The sequence below is a fragment of the Emys orbicularis genome, chromosome 3, assembly GCF_028017835.1.
Source record: "Emys orbicularis isolate rEmyOrb1 chromosome 3, rEmyOrb1.hap1, whole genome shotgun sequence".
NCBI lineage: Eukaryota > Metazoa > Chordata > Testudines > Emydidae > Emys > Emys orbicularis.
Genome location: NC_088685.1, coordinates 187994639 through 188011486, shown reverse-complemented (window position 1 = coordinate 188011486; position 16848 = coordinate 187994639). Strand labels below are relative to the sequence as shown.

General features: G+C 44.4%; 1 protein-coding gene across 1 annotated transcript in view; it reads right to left on the bottom strand.

Annotated features, from left to right (window-relative positions):
* Positions 1–16848, bottom strand: part of FSHR (follicle stimulating hormone receptor) — a 172772-nt gene that overhangs the window by 38529 nt on the left and 117395 nt on the right. The window lies entirely within an intron of this gene.

The following is a 16848-nucleotide window of genomic DNA, read 5'->3' as shown; positions in this document are numbered from 1 at the left end:
TTATTTAGGGCTGTCGATTAATTGCAGTTAACTCACACGATTAACTCCAAAAAATTAATCATGATTAAAAAAATTAATAGCGATTAATCGCACTGTTAAACAATAGAATACCAATTTAAATTTATTAAATATTTTGGATGTTTTTCTATAATTGCATATATATTGTATTCTGTGTTGTAATTGAAATCAATATGTATATTATTTTTATTACAAATATTTGAACTGTAAAAATGATAAACAAAGGAAATAGTTTTTTTCAATTCACCTCATACAAGTACTGTAGTGCAAGCTCTTTGTTGTGAAAGTGCAATTTACAAATGTAGATTTTTTGTTACATAACTGCATTCAAAAATAAAACAATGTAAAACTTCTGAGCCTACAAGTCCACTCAGTCCTACTTCTTGTTCAGCCAATTGCTAAGACAAACAAGTTTGTTTACATTTATAGGAGATAATGCTGCCCACTTCTTATTTACAATCTAACCAGTAAGTGAGAACAGGCATTTGCATGGCACTTTTGTATCCGCTAATCCACATCTGAGCTTTCCTGGGAACATTCAAACTAACATGTAAACAATTGCATCGGCCTGCAAAAAGCTGAATCATTCATGGACATGTGACTTGCCCAGGTGGCTACAAACTCCATCTTGTTGCTGTGATTTTGCACAGGAGAACAAAGGGGTTTTCGCCCACAAGAGAAAGAATATAAAAGGCCCTGGAAACCCCTCCATTTTGTCTTCAGCTGGCTCAAGAGATGGCCTCTCCACCCCAAAGAGATGCCTGAAAAACTAGAACAAAGGACAGTAACTCCGGGGGTGTGAGTAATTGCTGCACTCAGTCTAGGAAGGAGTCCAGTCTGTGAAAGAAGCTTATTGGAACATCTCTGGGGGTGAGATTTCATCTGTAATCAGTTTCTTAATGAATTAGGGTCAGACTTGTGTGTTTTGTTTCATATTGCTTGGTAACTTACTTTGTTCTGTCTTTTATTACTTGGAATCACTTAAATACTACCTTTTATATTTAATAAAATCACTTTTGCTTATTAATTAACCCAGAGTAAGTAATTAATACCTGGGGGAGCAAAAAGCTGTGTTATAGAGGGCGGATAATTTATGAGTTTACCCTGTATAAGCTTTATACAGAGTAGAAAGGAATTATTTGGGGTTTGGATCCCATTGGGAGCTGGGTGTCTGGGTGCTAGAGACAGGAGCACTTGCTAAGCAGTTTTCAGTTAAGTCTGCAGCTTTGGGGACGTAGTTCAGACCTGGGTCTGTGTTTGCAGCAGGCTAGCGTGTCTGGCTCAACAAGACAGGGTTCTGAAGTCATACAATTATAAAATATTAGAGTTGAAAGAGAGCTCACGAGGTCATCTAATCCAATCCCCAGGCTCAAAGCAGGACCCTCACCAACTAAATCATCCCAGCCAAGGCTTTGTCAAGCCAGGCCTTAAAAACTTCTAAGGATGGAGATTCCACCACCTCCCTAGGTAACCCATTCCAGTGTTTCACCACCCTCCTAGTGAAATAGTGTTTCCTAATATCCAACCTAGACCTCCCCCACTGCAACTTGAGACCATTGCTTCTTCTTTTGCCATGTGCCACCACTGAGAACAGCCTAGCTCCATCCTCTTTGGAACCCCCCCTTCAGGTAGTTGAAGGCTGCTATCAAATCCCCCATCACGCTTCTCTTCTCCAGACTAAATAACCCCAGTTTCCTCAGCCTCTCCTCGTAAGTCATGTGGCCCAACCCCCATAATCATTTTCGTTGCCCTTCGCTGGTCTCTCTCCAATTCATCCACATTCTTTCTGTAGTAGGTTGCCCAAAACTGGACGCAATACTCCATATGTGGCCTCACCAGTGCCAGCCTCACCAGTGCTGAATAGAGGGGAATAATCTCTTCCCTTGATCTGCTGGCAATGGTCCTACTAATGCAGCCCAATGTGCCATTAGCCTTCTTGGCAACAAGGGCACACTGTTGACTCATATCCAGCTTCTTGTCCACTGTAATCCCCAGGTCCTTTTCTGCAGAACTTCTGCTTAGCTAGTCAGTCCCCAACCTATAGCAGTGCATGGGATTCTTCCATTGTAAGTGCAGGACTCTGCGCGTGTCCTTGTTGAACCTCATCAGATTTCTTTGGCCCAATCCTTCAATTTGTCTAGGTCACTCTGGACCCTATCCCTACCGTCCAGCATATTTACCTCTGCCCTCAGTTTAGTGTCATCCTCGAACTTGCTGAGGGTGCAATCCATCCCATCACCCAGATCATTAATGAAGATGTTTAACAAAACCAGCCCCAGGACTGACCCCTGGGCCACTCTGCTTGATACTGGCTGCCAAGTAGACATTGAGCCGTTGATCACTACCCGTTGAGCCCAACAATCTAGCCAGCTTTCTATCCACCTTATAATCCATTCATCTTGGACTATACCATACTTCTTTAACTCGTTGGCAAGAATACTGTGGGAGACCGTATCAAAAACTTTGCTAAAGTCAAGGTGTATCACATCCACCACATTCCCCATATCCACAGAGCCAGTTATCTCACCATAGAAGGCAATCAGGTTGGTCAGGCATGACTTGGGTCATCACTTCATTCCTCCCTTCCTTGTCTTAATAACAAAATCGAGTACACTGGCAGAAGATAATTTCATACCACATTTTAATGAAAACAGTGAAAAAAATAAAATTCACCACTTTTTGTTCTACTCGTGAAACTTCTTACAATCTTTATTGACTGGAAGCACAGCTGCAATTTGTGTGCAAAAATTGTGCTGTGCCAAGAGGAGACAAGGTAACTTTTACAACAAATAATAGAGTTACTGGTGATAAACCCTTCTCTTTTTATGTTCCTGAACATTCTGGCACTTAATGAGATTATTTCCTCTTGTCAATTAAAGCAGATATTTTATTAGGTATTGTGACGGGGTCAGGCCAGATGGCAACAGGAGAATGATAGAAGGTAGATACATTAGCCCCAGATTAAGCAGGTCCCTTTCCCCTGAGTAAGATAATGGGCTGTTCCAGAACAATCAGGAAGTTGCTGGAACCAATTATGGCAGGCAGGCTAATTAGGATACCTGGAGTCAATTAAGAAGCTACTAGAATCAAAAGGACAGGCAGGCTAATCAGGGCACCTGGTTTAAAAAGGACCTAACTTCAGTTACTGAGGTGCGTGCGAGGAGCTGGGAGCAAGAGGTGCGCAAGGAGCTGAGAGTGAGAAGGCATACTGCTGGAGGACTGAGTAGTACAAGCATCATCAGGCATCAGGAGGAATGTCCTGTGGTGAAGATAAAGAAGGTGTTGGGAGGAGGCCATGGGGAAATAGCCCAGGGAGTTGTAGCTGTCACGCAGCTGTTACAGGAGACACTGTAGACAGCTGTGATCCACAGGGCCCTGGGCTGGAACCCAGAGTAGAAGGGGGGCCCAGGTTCGCCCCATCCCCCCAACTTCCTATTTGATACAAGAGGAGTTGACCTGGACTGTGGGTTCCACCAGAGTGGGTCAGCAGAGACTGCGGGGATCGTTCTTCTCCCTTTCCCCATGCTGTCCAGTGATAAGGTTAGCTGAGTGAACGGCAGGTTTGAGCCACTAGCAAAAGTGGTCAAACTGAGGGCTGCCATGAATCTCTGAGGCAAGCAAATCCGCCATTAAGCGCAGGACCCACCAAGGCAGAGGAGGAACTTTGTCACAACTGGTGTCTAGGGGTGGGATTTGGTGTGCACAGCGCAGCAGCAGCAGGAGGGTGTTACAAAAAAAAAAAAAAAAAAAAAAGGAGATTTCCCCCCCCCCTCACCACAATGGATGAAGTAGTGCGGGCACTGATACAAGCCACGGCTGCCCAGCAGGAGGCTACCCGTGTCCAGGCAGCCGCCCAACAGGAGGCAGTACAGCTGCAGCAGGAGACCAAATGCCTGTTGATGGCCCAGGCTGCTCAAGACTGTGCTGTGTTGCAGGAACTGGTAAATCAGGTGAAGGCCCTTACAGAGCTGAACCACAGTCATGATGGGACATGGATCATATGGGCCAGCAATTGCCTGAAGAAAATGATGCGGGAGGATGACGTAGAAGCATACCTCCTGGCCTTTGAGGGGACAGCCCTACGGGAGGCTTGGCCTTGAGATCAGTGGTCTGGCATCCTTGCCCCATTCCTGTGTGGGGAGGCCCAAAAGACCTATTATGATATGTCTGAAGAGGCTGCGGCAGATTACCCCAGCTGAAAGCAGAGATTCTGGCCAGATCTCGGGTAACGACCACAGTGCGGGCCCAGTGATATCATGAGTGGAGGTACCAGGAAAACAAAACCCCACGGTCCCAATTATATGACCTCATCAATCTCTCATGAACGTGGTTACGAACTGAGTCCCAGAGTCCGGAAGAGATACTAGAGGTTCTGGTCATCGACCGGTACATGAGAGGACTACCACCAGACCTTCATGCCTCGGTAAATCAGAACGAACCCTCCACCTATGATGAGGTTGTCGCACTGGTAGAGAGGCGAAGGACGGCAAGAGAACTGTCCTGACTACTTAAGGAAGAGGCACCCCGGGTTAAAATAGCAGCACCAAGCCCCAGAGCTCGGGCAACTGGGCCCCTAGGAGGACCCAGGTGGAAAAAGAGAGAGAGGCTGAAGGCCCATCAGAGGCCCCAAAGAGTCAGAGCCCTGAGGGGGAAGAGGATAGTGTCATTAGACTGCCCAAACCAAGAGACCCAGGGAATGCCTAGGGCCCCATTCAGACGTTATGCCTGCGGGCAGTGGGGACACATAGCTGCACAGTGTCCCAATGCCGAGGAGCCTAGGAAGTGTAACCTGGGGAACTAGACAGACCCATGCTCCCTAGTCCACCTGGTGGGGGTTGCACTAACCCCCCATATGTACACCAGACCAGTAAAACTAAATGGGGCAGGGACCCCGGTACTGGTTGATTTGGGGAGTGCTATCACGCTTATTTCAGGGAAGCTTGTGAAGCATAGTTAGCTGCTGCATGCAAAACGCACACGGGCAACATGCGTCCATGGGACATTTAGTTACTACCCCACCATCCCAGTAAAAATCGAGATCCAAGGGAACACTACTGAGGTAGCAGCAGATGTAGTCCCTAAACTCCCATACCCTGTGCTCATAGGGAGGGACTGGTTGAACAGGGGGAAACCTTGAAGTTAGTGAAGCATCCATGGTGAAAGAAGGGCAGCTAAGGCCTTGGGGACCTGGATCCTGACCAGGGACAGAGGGTCGCCCTTGTGGGCAGGTGGACCAGGGTAGCTGGGAAGGAGGCTGCCCCGGAGGAGGAAATTTTGGATGGGACCAAGCTGAGGACCCAAGGTATGACAACATTAGGAAGGAGGTGACAGAAATAGATGGGGTCCCTGTGGAAGGGAAAACCCAGGGACCAGGACCCTACATCATAATGAAAGAGGATCTCTTGTACCGGGTTGCACCAGTACAGGGGCAGAAGGCACAGCAGCTTCTAGTACCTTAAAAACACCAGAATGCTGTATTAAGCCTTGCCCATAGTCATCATTTGAGGGTAGAAAAGACCCTGGCACGGGTCCTACAATGGTTCTTCTGGCTCGGAGTACATGAAGAAGTGCGGAGGTACTGTGCCTCCTGCCCGGAGTGTCAGCTGCACAGTCCCCATCCTCACTTGAGGGCACCTTCAGTACCCCTTCCCATCATAGAGGTGCCCTTCGAGCGAATAGCCATGGACCTAGTGGGACCCCTGGAGAAGATGGCCCGGGACCACCAATGTATACTTGTAATTCTGGACTATGCTACTTGCTACCCAGAAGCCATCCCCCTGCGGACCACGGCCTCTAAAACGATAGCCAAAGAGCTGGTGGGGTCTTTGCCCAAGTGGGGCTACCAAAGGAGATATTAACAGATCAAGGAACAGCATTTATGTCAAAGCTAATGAAGGACCTCTGTACCCTGCTCCATATACATACCCTGAGAACTTCAGTCTATCATCTGCAGACCGATGGGCTGGTAGAAAGGTTTAACCGAACCCTGAAGGCTATGATAAGGAAGGTGGTTAAGTTGGGATGGGAAGGATTGGGACACCCTAATAGCTTACCTTATGTTCACCATCCGGGAGGTACCTCAGACCTCAACTGGGTTTTCCCCCTTTGAATTATTATATGGGCACCACCCCTGTGGCATACTAGTTATTGCCAAAGAGATCTGGGAAGAGGAACCCAATGAGGGAAGAAGTACAATTGAACACGTCCAACAATTCCAACCAGGGGATAGGGTGATGGTGTTGGTACCTATGGCAGAAAGCAAGCTTTTGGCCCAATGGCAGGGGCCCTATGAGGTGGTTGAACCCATGGGGGAAGTAACCTACAAGGTATGGCAGCCAGGACGCCGGAAACAAGAACAGATTGATCACATTAACCTCTTAAAGCCTTGGCACCAGCGGGAGGCACGTATAGTGGCACAAGAGACCCCGATCCAGGGAAATAACCTGCATGAACAGATCAGGATATCCACTGATCTGACACCAAACCAGAAGAAGGAGGTAACTGAGATGATCAACTGGTACCAGGATGTGTTTTCAACCAAAGAAGGCCGGACCACTGAAGCATATCACCACATTATCACAGACCCTGGGGCAAAGGTAACTTTAAGGCCCTACCGGGTCCCAGCGGCAAAAAGGGAGGAGATCAAGGCAGAAGTAAAAAGGATGTTGGAGCTGGGAGTCATCAAAGAATCCCACAGTCAATGGTTGAGCCAGATTGTGTTGGTGCCCAAACCCGATGGCACCACTAGGTTTTATAATGACTTTCGCCGGCTGAACGAGATATCCAAATTCGATGCATACCCCATACCCCGTATTGATGAGTTAGTTGACTGCCTGGGCAATGCCCGATTTTTGACCACCCTTGATTTAACAAAGGGATACTGGCAGATTCTCCTTGCCAAAGATGCGAAAGAAAAGACAGCATTCTCTACACCAGAGAGTCTGTTTCAATATACTGTTCTTCCTTTTGGACTGCATGGGGCACCTGCCACCTTCCAGCATCTTATGGACAAGCTCCTGTGGCGCCATACCAGTTATGCATCTGTGTACCTGGACGAAATGATTATTCATACCCCCAATTGGGAGACCCACTTGGGAAAGGTGGAAGCAGTTCAACCACGCTAAGACGGGTTGGTCTCACAGCCAACCCAGCCAAGTGTGCTATAGCATTAGCTGAGGCTAAATACCTTGGCTGCATTGTAGGAAGGGGCATGGTCAAGCCCCAACTGAACAAACTGGAGGCTATCCAAAATTGGCCCTGGACAAATCGGAAAAAGCATGTCCGGGCATTCCTGGGTGTGGTGGGGTACTACCGGCGATTTATTCCCCCATTTTGCCACCTGATGGACCTGATAAAAGCCCGGAGTCCAGACATGGTGAAGTGGACAGACGCTGCAGAGAAAGCATTCATGGATCTATGGACAGCCCTCTGCAGTAACCTCATGCTTATACCCCCGGACTTCAACAAAGAGTTCATTTTACAAACAGATGCATCTGAAGTAGGATTGGGAGCTGTCCTATCGCAGATGGTCAGAGACGACGAACACCCAATCCTCTATCTCAGCAGGAAACTCCTCCCGAGAGAGAAGAAGTATGCAGTGGTTGAGAGAGAGTGCCTTGCTGTGAAATGGGCCATGGAAACACTGTGTTATTACCTATTGGGATGACAGTTTACCCTTGTGACCGATCATGCACCCCTCCAGTGGATGCAGCGAAATAAAGAGAAGAATGCAAGGGTGACCAAATGGTTCCTGTCCCTACAACCTTTTCAGTTCACCATACAACACCGGGCCAGAAGCCACCATGGCAACGCAGATGGCTTGTCGTGGGTACACTGCCTGACGTCCCAAGTTGCCCAACCCCGTGGTGTGTGACAGGGTCAGGCCAGATGGCTACAGGAGAGTGATAGAAGGTAGATACATTAGCCCCAGATTAAGCACAGGACCCACCAAGTCAGAGGAGGAATTTTGTCACAGTATATATAAGTTGATCTAATATAATGAAATGACTGGAGATAATTCATCATCTTTCACAGTATCACATATTAAAATTAAGGTATAAGAGTCTATTCTTTATTGATTTTTGTATGCACTTAGCCCTTTTTATTCATTGTCTTTCTTATTTCCTCTCTATTAATAACTTTTTCTATTTGAAATATATAATGTAGCTCCTTTCATCCCAATGAAATACACATTTAAGACTATGGGAACATAGGGGTAGCCTTACTGGATCAGCCTAGTCCACTATCCTGTCTCCTATAGCAGCAAGCATCCAATGCTTCAGATGAAGGTGCAAGAAACCCTGTAGCATGCAGACATGGGATGATCTATCCCCATGAAAGTCTTCTCTCCCTACCAAAAATTAGCATAGGGCCTGAAGTATGAGGTTTTATATCCCTTCCAGTGTTTAGCAGTAATTATGACAACTCTGGATATTCTTGTTATCCATATACGTTTCCAGCCTGCCTTTGACTTATCCTAAGTTCTTGAATATACCCACATCATGTGGCAATGAGTTCTGCAGTCTAATTAGGCACTGTATGAAAAAAGTATTTGCTTTTATCAGTTTTGAATTTGCCACCTTTCAATTTCATGGCATGGCCACTTGTTCTTCTGTTATGGGACAGCAAGGACAGAAGGGAGGACAGAAGCTCCCCATTTACCTCCTCCAAACCCTTCAGCATTTTATATACTTTTATCATGTTCCCTATGTCTCTCTTTTCTAAGGTGAATACTGTCAGAGCCAGGGAATGAGGGGTCCTAGCTGGCAGGGCCTGGGAAAGAAGCAGAACCAGAAGCTGTGAAGAAGCTGCCCTTGGGCAAGCATATCAGCTTGGGTTTTGGCTTCAGGAGTGATGGAGACAACAGCTCTAGGGGCACCAGCAGCAAGGTGTGCCTGTTTCCCAGCTTCCTTAGCATCTGGAGGGGGCCAAATGTGAACTGTACTCTCAGTACTGGCTACTGCTGTGCCATGCTCCACTGAATGGCCACAGGGAGATAGTGGAAGTTTTGGGGAGGAATGATGCACTAACCAACCTGGCAGATGGCAAACTCTTTTCTGTTCTATGTAGGTTCTTATACCTGCTCCCTCATCATCATTGTCCCTGAGAACCTAAAAGGGTGTTACCCTCTTCACTTGGCATCCCAAAGGAAGGCACTGAGATCGTGAAACTGCTCATCTACCAGGGACCCTCAGACTCTAAAGTGAACAGAATGCTCTTGAGAGCAGAGAACTCAAACAATACGGCTCCTTAAATCCCTACATCAATCCCAAGAATAAGGGCAATGAGAGCACATTGCCCTGTGCTGCCCAGCACGGCCATACAAGTGAAGGTTCTCCTGGAGGAGCTGATTGACTCAACTGATTCTGAAGTAAAAATATCACTGCCTGAAGTTTTATCTTGGAGGTTTACCATTCAACTGTCAGCCAAAACAAAACAGCCTTAGCTTGAGAGATAAAATGATATCATAGTCCAAACTGATGTCCTAGATTTCTTCTATATATGTTTCATATGAACACTATACCACTAATCATAATCAATAAGTGCAGTGAATTATTTTTTAGTGAAAACAAATATTCTTATTGTAAAAGAAACATGCGAATAAATGAAGATAAATTAAATAGATTATTCCAGCACCCTGTGATTTCTTTTACAGTGATAGAGCTAGTCTTTTCCATTGTGAAAATTCTAGCGGAAAATTTTCAACTGGTTTCAATTGGCACAATAATTTATATTAAAGGAGTAGGTAGATTTTGAATTATAGGGGTGAAATCTGGGATCTCGTGGCCAGTGACAAAACTCCCATTAACTTCAGTGGAGCCAGATTTTCACCATAAGTATTTAAGTTCTGCATTCAGAAGATGCAAATGGGTTCCAAACAAATAACTGTGCATGCAAAATATGCAGTGGATAGTGGTATGTGCAGTTACTGGTTTTGTGTGTGCAACTGTATGTTTTTGGAATAACTATCACTTTGCACCTCCATTTGTATGTTTTGGCCTAAGGTTCACTTTTGAGGCACAACCATGAATGCGGGTTGGTGTGGTGTTGCGGGGTGGTGTGGAGCCATACTGACCTAGTGGGACTTCAGGGATGCACAATCCTCCCCTGAGCTTTCTGATGCATGCTGGCAGGTGAAGGGGGTATTTAGCATGATGCAACCCATTCCCCCTGGTTTTTCCAGTGCAAGTGAGGGAGCATAGCAATGGCCTTGCCTCCCTAGATTCTAAGCAATTCAGACAAAGGCTTCCCTACGTCCAAGGGGCCAGGGCATTCAACTCTGAAGGCTTTGTAGTTTAAAAAAAACCCCATTATAATCTGCCAGTTATGGTGCAACACACAAGACACAGGTGTTCCACATTTCAGCCAGTCATTACAGTGTGGTAGGTGTGAAAGGTTACAACTATACTTCAGGGCAGAAGGCGGAAGCATTCAGGGGCTACAATTGTGGCTGAATTTATGGGGGCTGAAAAAATTGTAGAAATGTTCATTGCACTCTTCTTTGTGCAAGAGACAGCCACAGTCTGTTTTGTAAAGGGACTGCTCAGTGCAAAAGAAACACACTCTACTTACAGTACTGCAGGCTTGGGACATGTTGCTTTGTTTGACTGCACTAACTAAAAGGAAGTAAGAGAGGGGTGGAACATGGCTCCAACCCATATATACTGAGTAACTCAGTTAACCTCTTGATGACCCCTTTACTACAATCTGTGTGATCAAAACATAGGCTCCCATCCTTCAAAATGTAATTCTAAATGTTTACATAAAAGCAGCTACATTTTGTCCAGTTGGGTTTTTTCTAAAGTGCTGGCCAGTCAATGCTTTCTGTCCTTTTCCCTGCCTTGCTCTCGTGTCTCTCTTTCTCCTCTTTCATATTGCCTCCATCTAACACATGTTTAGTAGAAAGAGGAATCTTAATAGCTCTTCCAGTTCTTCAGTGATAGGTCCCTGTAGAATGAAAATAAAATCCAAATTTGGCAGCAATACCAGAAACAACCTCTTCTAATAGGTAAAAGGTATTTGGAAATGGCAGAAAGATGTTCTAGTCTGATGCTTTGCTTACCAAACAACAGTTTGTCCTTTCCAGCTCACTCTGGACCATACAATCTGCTAAAATACATAACAAAGTATCTGGTAAGAAGAGACACATCTCCTTTGCTAAGCCCCTCAGCTGGGAGTTTATAGAGACAACACAGACTGAGATGAAACACAGAATTACGTTGAAAGACAGCAGACTGACAAGGTTTCCTTTTCACACTCCATAATGTAGGCTTATGGTTCCAGGTGGCTGCTAACCTTGTACTAACGCCCTTAAATTCCACATATTGCAGTTGTTTCATTATTCCTTCCTATTGCTATTCACAGGCTGAGATGCCAGAACCTCAAATAGACAAGAGAAATCGCAAAATTACTAAAGAGGGGGAAATGACAAAATTCCATCAGGATTGCATTGAATACATGACAGCAAAGAAAAGAGGTGTCATCTTCTGTCTCCAGATTCCTCTATCCAGCTGACATATGTCACTGCTGCTGGATATGCTAGCTAGCTGATTTATTACACTGTACTCCTGTGGCTAAGGCATGGGTTCTGGTTAGAGGAGTGAGAGGCACAATGTGACTTCCACTATTAGTTGAAGAATGTGCTGAAGTCTTAGAAATGTCAAACTCCAGGTCTGTCACTTTGCTGGATGAACTAGATGAGAAAGTATTCTACAAAGGAGATCCACTGAAGCAAATGATGTTTAGAAAAGTGCAATCTTATGAGACTTGTTACCATTTAAAATGCTTTCCCAAGCTTTAACTCATATGGAAATGAGTTTAAATATGACTTGGGTCTTGGAATTTGAAAAGGAAAGCACGGAAGGAGGACAGCATTCAATTGACTAATCATACAAGTATGGCTAATGCTTTCTCTACCACCCATGACTCTTTTGACCTTTCTCCTATGCAAAGTCTGCCCCACCAACCCCCAGCATCCATTTTCCCAGCTCCTGTTGCATGTCACTGAATGCCTCTGCAGAAAGTTCCATGAGCAGGTGGATTTTCTCCACAAATCTGTTTTTTTCTTTTTAAGTTCTGCAGTCTTCCATATCACCCTCATTCTCCTATGCCCACAAGCACTGTCACCTTTTGGCTACTTTTGACTCCAGTTTCAACCATCCTTCCCTGCTTTCTGTGCAAGATCTTAAGAACATAAGAATGTCCATACTGGGTCAGACCAAAGGTCCATCCAGCCTGTCTACCAACAGTGACCAATGCCAGGTGTCCCAGAGAGAGTGAACCTAACAGGTAATGATCAAGTGATCTCTCTCCCACCATCCATCTCCACCCTCTGACAAACAGAGGCTAGGGACACCATTCCTTATCCATCCTGGCTAATAGCCATTAATGGACTTAACCTCCATGAATTTATCTAGCTCTCTTTTAAACCCTGTTATAGTCCTAGACTTCACAACCTCCTCAGACAAGGAGTTCCACAGGTTGACTGTGCACTGTGTGAAGAAGAACTTCCTTTTATTTGTTTTAAACCTGCTGCCCATTAATTTCATTTGGTGGCCCCTAGTTCTTATATTATGGGAACAAGTAAATAACTTTTCCTTATTCACTTTCTCCACACCACTCATGACTTTGTATACCTCTATCATATCCCCCCCTTGTATCCTCTTTTCTAAGCTGAAAAGTCCTAGCCTCTTTAATGTCTCCTCATATGGGACCCATTCCAAACCCCTAATTATTTTAGTTGCCCTTCTCTGAACCTTTTCTAATGCCAGTATATCTTTTTTGAGATGAGGGGACCACATCTGTACACAGTATTCAAGTATCTTCTCTTGAGGGAGTCAGGAAGATAAAAATCTGCTATAGCCTTCCTCCTGTTCCCCCTCTGATTCCTTTATCCATTCCAAAGACTCCTTCCCCTTTTGTCTCTTAACCTCCCTTGCTAACATCCTCTCCCTTACCTTCCTCCTTATCCTCTGGTTCCTGTAAAAAAACACAAGCGTCTTTGTTCTCCCCACTCCTGAAAAACTTACCTCTCCAACTACCATCTCCATCTCCCCTTCATCCTTGAGTTCATCTTCATTTTTTGCCCCCCTCTTCTCACTTTACACCTTTTTTGGGGTAGTGCCTTGTATCATTCCCCTCCTGACTGCTGTCTATGAGGGAAGGGCAGCCCTTCACTCCAATGCTCTGACTGCAATAATGGCCCCCGAGGATAGCTGTGTGAAAGTTAGAGCAGCCACCAGGGAATTGAATTGGCCCCAGGACTGGGGGAGCACAATTAGGAAAGAAATACCTTTAGCTGTATTTGCATTATTGTAGTGTGACAAAAAAAGGACTGGTTTTCCTTTAATTTGCACCAGTTTCACGCTGGTCTAACTCCATTACAGTTACTCCTGATTAACACCACTGGGAGAGGAGAATCAGGCTCTTTGCGTGCACATTAAGGTTGATATAATTTATGCTGACTATCATCAGTTACAAGGAGACGTTTTGGCAGTTGGGAATCACTGGACATACGGGAATTCTGGCCAACCTCCTTTTCCACACCTGTTGTACCAACTGCCAGGAGTGGGAGGTGAAGCAGGAGATACCCAAAGAGTCCTCTACCCAGGGAATCCTCTGGTGGGTGGCTATTCTGCCTCTAGGGCAGGATCTGGGCCAGGAAATAAGTGGGAGGGGCTGATTCCACAAAGAGTGGCACTAGGTCAAGGTGGAATTAATAAAAGAATACTGTCTTTTCAGGGAAACACAGTGACGAGCTTCTTCTGTGTCACTAGCTGGGCTGCAGGTATTTGAGGTTAGGTGGGAGCAGGGCGTGGGGTGTGAACGAGGAAGAGGTTTAGATGATGGTGCTGCCTGTGACTCAGGGATTCAACTCTTGCCTCATTCATTTGGATACTCCTGATGCTATACCTGATGGAGCAAGAGGTAGGTGTCCTATTCATCTTATTAATAGCACACCATAATAGTAGAGATGGAACTTTTGCTACTGAATCTTGCCTTAGAAAAGTAAAATGCTCTGACCTGAGTATAACTGCTTCTAGCAACTGAAACTATATGCCAGAGCAAAACCTTCTAATTTCTTATCTTAAGAAAAAAATCAAATTCCCGATTTAATTCAAAACTCTGAACAAAATGAAAAGTGTGGGGAGCTTGCCAGTAGGAATCCGAGCTGGTAGAGGTTCCCCGGATTCTATAGATTAGATAAACCTGACAGAATAACTGACATTAGCAGAATGAAGCAACATCATAACAAGGTCTAAAAGCTACAGAATGGAACTGGAAGATTACACTTATTAGGGGTGGGGAGCAGCAGGGTATGCGAAAGGGTTGCTGATATTAAACTACAATTTACTGAATGAAAAAGAGCAAAATCCAGCTGACTGACAATTACAGCAACTGGACACGATGGGAAGGGAATGTAGTGTAAACCTTATTTAAAAATCAATAATTTTCCCCACATGTTGCAATATGAAAGGCCAGAAGTTAAGGTAAAGGAGAAAAGTACCTGCCATCAAACACTATTTGGAGAAAATAAAAATCAGATCAACAAATTTGCACTTAGTTCTTAGTTCTATAGTTTAAGCACATTTCATGATTTTTTTTAAAATCACTCTTGGTTTCTCAGTGAAGTGTGTAACATTCTGATGAACTACACTAGTTTTTCATCTATACCATCAGCAGATCAGCGTGAAATAAAATCACAGCCAAGACTATATTGGCGCAACGTTTGTAAATATATAACTACAATGCAATAAAGATAATACAGAAATCACAGAGTACAGCAGCTCAAGCCATGTATTTCAGTTTACCAGGGTTTAAATAATGAATGTTTGTGCAGCTTTAAATTGCCACAACTCTAAAATCCAAACTCAGCCCAAAATCTACGATACCATCTGCTGGTATAGAACTTAGCAGTGGCCTGTGATGCAGAAAGTCCATTAAAGGTGAGGCTTACTGCTGCCTCAAATGTCCACAGTTACTTCTCTGTTCAGGAGGCCAGTGTAGCCACCAGAAAATGGGCATAAAAAAAGACCTGTCCAGGGGTGTGTTGACTCAGCTGTCAGCAGATATCTAAAGTGGTATCCACGTAAACAGGGATCAATTTTGAACATGTGATGGTGCTGTCCCAAGAGCCAACAAAAACCCAAGCTCCCATAAAGAGGAGAAAATTGAGTAGGTGTAGAGAGATTATATTATTCAATGCTTAAGATGCTTGCAAGAGCTCTTCTTTATTATGTGTCCAGTTCCAACTGGCTATGCATAACAACAGCTTCATAACAGATCATGATTAGGATCAGGGACAAACAACTCATCGAATTGCCAAGCAAAAGAAGTCACCCAGTCCAGACTGGAGTTTATGGAGGGTGTACACTGCTCTGACACTGTGGACATGGTAAAGAATCCATAATACTACACGAAAAGAGACCTAAAGCAGAAAGGCATGTGGAGCTCAAAGCTGGAATCCACCAAAGACAGAACATGGCACTGCACACACTGTGGCAAACAGCACAAGCCACAAAAACCCATGGCATATGGAAAAAGATGCAAGAACTACAATGAATTACAACACTTTGCAAAAGCTTTGCTTTATTCTAAGTCCAGTCCCAACTAACTGTGCTAAACAACAACGAGAGCTTCTCAGCACCCTGCCCAGACTCTCTTTACGGGCTGAGCTTCCCAAACAGACACAGACCCCCAATCCCACAACTATAAGAATGATTTGATGTCTAGTAAATGTGACCTTCAGTGACTTCTGGGGATCAATACATTTTGCTTACGACAAAACAAGTTAAGAGGTGCCTTATCAGGGTAATGATGAGCTACCTACTGGTACCTCTCAAGGTCCATAGCACTTCTGATCCAAATCCCACTGAAGTCAAAGAAAGTATTTCCACTGACATCAGTGGGCTTTAGATCAGGCCCTTCATTGACCAGATAATTTTAATTGCCTGTCCATATTGCACATTATATTTTTCTGGTTGCAAAAAAGTGACCAAATCCATTCAGGAGAGCCAACCTGACAAGGAAAGGGCAACTTTTCATATATGTCTGTGCAGATGCCTTTAAGGATTTTTTCTGTCTAGTAACCAGCTGTAATACAGAACTTAGTGGCCTTGGATTTCTAAAATTAGCTCGCTATATCCTTATTTAGACACTTAACTAAAAGAGATCTCAGTTGCAGATGTGTTGTGCACCCACAATGTTTACTGAAGTAAATGGGAAATGTGCCTGCTCAGTTTCTGAAAGCCAGTCCACTTTTACTTAGGAGCCTAAACAATGATTTAGGTGTCTAAACTTAGATACGCACATCTGAAAACTGTGGCCAATGGGACTGCTTCCATGAGTAAGGAAAGCAATATTTGGGCTTTTATCTTTAGGGCATGAAAAAAATTAATCTGATATCCTGGACTATCTATGGCTGTACATCAAAGATGACCCAGGGAGCTTATTTAAGTTTGCAGCCACTAAACACAATTACTGTTAAATAGAGTCCATTGGATTTCATTTGTTTTTTTAATACACGGCTGAGGAGAGATTATCAGTCAGGTTAAGGTTGCATGCTATAAACTGCAAGAATATTTTTGGATTATACTTTATTTTAAGGGCAAATTTAATTATCACCGAATTATGATGGCACCCCCATGGGAGCAGATATGGCAACTGCAGTAGTGCAAGCGACATTCACAATGAGGAACGCTATTTAAATGAAACTAAAATTAAGCTGAATACCAAATGAACTCATATTAAAAGGATTTAATCATCCAATGAGTATAAATTAAGTATAAATGAAAGCCATTGCTGAAACACTGCCATTGTTGAAAGGAAACA